The sequence below is a fragment of the Phoenix dactylifera genome, unplaced genomic scaffold, assembly GCF_009389715.1.
Source record: "Phoenix dactylifera cultivar Barhee BC4 unplaced genomic scaffold, palm_55x_up_171113_PBpolish2nd_filt_p 001153F, whole genome shotgun sequence".
NCBI classification, from domain to species: domain Eukaryota; kingdom Viridiplantae; phylum Streptophyta; class Magnoliopsida; order Arecales; family Arecaceae; genus Phoenix; species Phoenix dactylifera.
Genome location: NW_024068492.1, coordinates 17,287 through 22,323, shown reverse-complemented (window position 1 = coordinate 22,323; position 5,037 = coordinate 17,287). Strand labels below are relative to the sequence as shown.

The 5,037-nt window shown below is 42.2% G+C and overlaps 1 long non-coding RNA gene across 1 annotated transcript; it reads left to right on the top strand.

The window, feature by feature from the left end:
- The first annotated feature begins 2,405 nt into the window (after positions 1-2,405).
- Positions 2,406-4,218, top strand: LOC120108055. Its single transcript, XR_005509575.1, has 3 exons — positions 2,406-2,706; positions 3,240-3,294; positions 4,094-4,218. It is a non-coding gene; the product is annotated as an uncharacterized LOC120108055 (long non-coding RNA).
- Positions 4,219-5,037: the final 819 nt, after the last annotated feature.

The window sequence follows — 5,037 nt, the reverse complement described above, 5'->3', positions numbered from 1 at the left end:
AAAAGAAGAACATGAGGAACATTTACGAAGCGTACTTCAACTCTTAAGAAGGGAGAAGCTCTATGCTAAATTAAAGAAGTGTGAGTTTTGGTTGAATGAGATATCGTTTTTGGGGCATATCATATCTGGAGATGGGATTTCTGTGGATCCAGCAAAAGTGGAAGCTGTAGTACAATGGAACAGGCCTACTAATGTTTCTGAGATTCGCAGCTTTCTAGGAATGGCAGGCTATTACAGACGATTTATGGAAGGATTTTCCTCTATAGCTATACCTTTGACTCGTTTAACTCAAAAAGGAGTTAAGTTTGAATGGACTGAAGAATGTGAACGGGGCTTTCAGGAATTAAAGAGGCGATTGGTTACAGCACCTATTCTTACTATACCTACAGGTGATGATGGATTCACAATTTATAGTGATGCTTCAAGGAAGGGACTCGGCTGTGTTTTGATGCAGCATGGTAAGGTAGTAGCCTATGCCTCTAGACAATTAAAATCTTATGAGCAAAATTATCCTACTCATGATTTGGAGTTAGCAGCTGTGATTTTTGCTCTCAAGATTTGGATACATCATCTTTACGGAGTACGATGCGAGGTGTTTACAGATCACAAAAGTTTGAAATATATATTTACCCAGAAGGAATTGAATTTGAGACAAAGAAGATGGCTGGAACTGTTGAAGGACTATGATCTAACGATAAATTATCACCCTGGAAAAGCTAACGTTGTTGCAGATGCCTTGAGCAGAAAATCAATAGGAAATATGGCTACTTTGATTACTAGCCAACTACAAATTTTGGAAGATGTGAGGAAACTTGAACTAGAAATCCGAGTACCTGGCACAAGGACTCAACTGGCTTATATGCAGGTTCAGCCGACACTCATAGAGAGGATCAAGACAGCTCAGGGTAATGACCAGCAGTTATTAAAGATTCGGAAGTCGATAGAAGCAGGAGATATATCTGAATTCAGGATTCGTGAGGACGGATCTTTGAGGTATCGGAATAGAATTTGTGTACCTATGGATTTAGAAATCAAACAGAAAATTCTTAAAGAAGCCCATCAGTCTGGATATACAGCGCACCCAGGAGGAACTAAGATGTATAGAGATTTAAAGGAATTGTATTGGTGGAACAACATGAAAAGAGAAATTGCTCAATTCGTGGCACAATGTCTAGTATGTCAGCAGGTTAAAGCTGAACACCAAAGACCTGCAGGACCGCTTCAGCCTCTTGACATTCCAATATGGAAGTGGGAACAAATTTCTATGGATTTTGTGACAGGACTGCCAAAGACTCCCAGTTCTAATGATGCAGTATGGGTGATAGTGGATAGGCTAACCAAATCGGCACACTTTTTACCTATCAAAGTGGGGTTCGGTCTGGAAAGGCTAGCTAAATTATACATTAAAGAAATTGTGAGACTGCACGGTGTTCCAGTATCCATTGTGTCGGATCGAGATACTAGATTTGTATCACAATTTTGGAAAAGCTTGCATAAGGCTTTGGGGACAAAATTATGTTTTAGTACTGCCTTTCACCCTCAGACCGATGGTCAGTCTGAGAGGACCATTCAGATTCTCGAGGATATGTTGAGAGCTTGCGTCATAGATATGAAGGGTTCTTGGGATGAGCATCTACCTCTGATAGAGTTTGCATATAACAACAGTTATCAGAGTAGCATACAGATGGCGCCTTATGAAGCCTTATACGGAAGAAAATGTCGTTCGCCAATTTGTTGGGATGATATTGGTGAACGAAGATTGTTGGGCCCTGAACTTATACAACAGACAGTTGAGAAAATTCAGCTAATTAGAGATCGCCTTCGGACTGCACAAAGTAGACAGAAGAGTTATGCGGATAATAGAAGACGAGAATTAGAATTTCAAGTTGGTGACCATGTATTTCTTAAAATATCACCTACAAAGGGAGTTGCAGGATTCGGTATTCGAGGAAAATTGAATCCCAGATTTGTTGGTCCGTTCGAGATCTTAGAAAGAATTGGTAAGGTGGCTTATAGACTTGCCTTGCCGCCTTCTCTGGCTGGTGTACACGATGTTTTCCATGTCTCAATGTTGAAGAAATATATACCAGACCCAAGTAGTGTCACGGAGCTTGAGCCGTTACAAGTTAGAGAAGATCTATCATATAAGGAGCGTCCAGTGCGGATAGTGGACAGAAAAGATCAAGTTTTGAGACACCGTGTTATACCTTATGTCAAGGTGCAGTGGAGCCATCATACAGAAAGAGAAGCTACCTGGGAACTGGAAGATGAGATGAAGCAGAAATACCCTCAACTTTTTGAAACTGCAGGTACGGAAATTTCGGGGACGAAATTTTCTTTTTAGGAGGGTGGGATGTAAGAACCCGGAACTGGGCCCGGTCCACTCGACCGGCCCAGTCCCCAAATCTTGGCCTCACGTGCAACGCACGTGAGGCAGCGGGATGGAACCTCCATCCCGAAGAAGAAGGAGGAGCCCTGTTTTAGGGCTTCCTTCTCCTTCCTCTCCTCCTTTGAGCCCACCGAAGGAGAGCCGACGCACGCAAAGGGGGGGAAGGGTCTTCTTCGTGTGGCCACCGAGAGAGAGGGAGAGAGAGAGAGAGAGAGGGAGAGAGGGAGAGAGAGAGGAGCCACGGCACCGGGTGGCGGGTGGTCTCCTTCTTCTTTTCCGTCGGAGAGGGGGAGGCGCCGGTCTTCGTCGGGGCTGAGGTAAGAATCTCTCACCTTCTTCTCCTTTTCTTCTGAAGCTTGGCCACGATGTGTGGTGGGTTGGGGCCGGCCGATCGCCGGATTTGGCTCCAAAACGGCTGCCCTAGCCGTCGGCGTGTTCGCCGCCGCCAGTCGCCGGGGGTGGCCGGGCTTGCTCCGCCACCTCCTGCCGCTGCCAAGGCCAGCCACCGCGGCCGCCTTGGGTCCGACTGAGAGGGAAGAAGAAGGGGGGGGCGGGGGCTCACGGGTCCCCTGCTCCACCGAAGGAGAAGAAGGGAGTCGGGAGAGGAAAGAAGAAAGAAGAAAAAAAAAAGAAGAAAAAGAAAAGAAAGAAGAAAAGAAAAAGAAAAGAAAAAAAAAGGAAAAAAAAAATAAATAAAAGGAGGGTGGTTTACGGGTATGAATCCGGATCCGAACCCGAACCCGGGGTGCTAGACACTTCGGCAGGGTCGGTCCTAGGAGAATGTTAAAAATTAGGTTTTATATATATATTGTGATGAATTTTAAAAGAAAATATGGTTTTTGAATATTAGGTTCTGCGAGGGATTTGCGGAATTAATTGGATTTGTTGTGGATCGCGTTCGCAAGGTAAGTGATGTAACCTCTTCCCTAGATTTATCGGCAAAGTAAATATCTGTTTTACGAATCGAATTATTTGTGATTACGAATTTGATGCATGGATTATATGTATATTTTTAGAATATTGTATGACTCTGATTGGACGTATTTGCTTCTGGTTGAATTGTATTTAATTGCTCTGACATTGTATTTTTCGGCTTGAAACACTGAACATAATGTAAGAAAAGATAATGACTTGAGATAGATTCAGACTTGCAGTCGAGCTATGTTGAGGACCCTGTCAATGGGGGCTAATACATTGGTACCGCAAGAAGAATAGTCGGTGATATGACCCTGCCACAGGGAACATGTGGTCATAGTCCTTGGCTGTTGAGTTGAATCTGGTAAATTGAAAGAGGTTAAGATATGAACGATATTTGGTTTTGACACTGTATGTTTTTGTAACTGAAATATGAAATAGAGAACTAATTGAACTATCGACCTGGCTATGTTGAGGACCCCGCCAATGGGGGCAGATACGTTGGTAATTGATTGTCCTGAAGGACTCACCGCAAGAAGATTAGTCGGTGTTGATGACCCTGCCACAGGGAACATGTGGTCATAGTCCAGGATCGACAAGATGAATTGAATATGTGAAAGAATCTTGAAACCGCGAAAAGAATCTTATGAATTTAAGAAATATTTGACTTATACTTTGGAACTGCATATCTATTTATTTTCCACATATTATTGCTTGATTTATCTAGCTAGGGTGTTCATTACTTACTGGGCTGTCTAGCTCATTATACCATCTCTTGTTGTTTTACAGATTTCGAGAACTAGTCTATTGGGGATTCAAATTGGGAGAGCGCCTAGCAGGATTGTGGCACAAGTTATCTTAGATTAGGGTTATTTAAGTTGATTTGTTACTATGGACATTTATTATGATTGGTGGACTTTTGTTATTTAAGAACTAGGTTTCTGCATGTTGGTAAATGATTATTTCGCTGCGTATTTAGACTTGTGAGACCTTATGACTTGAGTTAGTCAATGTAATAAGATTGCATTTATTCACTTAAATTATTTTAGAATTACATAATTGAGGTGTTTGGTTTAGATGCCTTGCATGCTCGTGGGAAGAGTTTCCTACGGGTGTGCGGCGGTTGGCGCGACCCCCGGCTTGCGATCTCGGGACGGGGGCGTGACAGTAGATAAAACACTTTTTCTTAAAAGAAAGGACGAAAATCTGCTAGTGGTACAAATATATGTAGATGACATAATCTTTGGTGCCACAAATGATAATCTTTGCAAAGAGTTTGCTGATTTAATGCACGGAGAATTCGAGATGAGTTTGATGGGAGAACTAAGTTTCTTTCTAGGATTACAAATCAAACAAACTAAAGAAGGTATCTTCATTCATCAAACTAAGTATACAAAGGAAATACTAAAGAAGTTTGGGAATGAAAATCACAAGGGAGTAGGCACTCCAATGAATCCTACTAGTAAGTTAGACAAAGATGAGAAAGGAAAGAGTATTGATATTAAGCTTTATAGAGGATTAATTGGATCCTTGCTCTACCTTACTGCTAGTAGACCAGACATCGTGTTTAGTGTAGGAATATGTGCTAGATACCAATCAGATCCTAAGGAGTCACATTTAAGTGCTGTTAAAAGAATCCTTAGATATTTAAGAGGAACTACAAACATAGGATTATGATACTCGAGAGACTCCTGTCTAGATTTGCTTGCCTACTCAGATGCTGATTTTGCTGG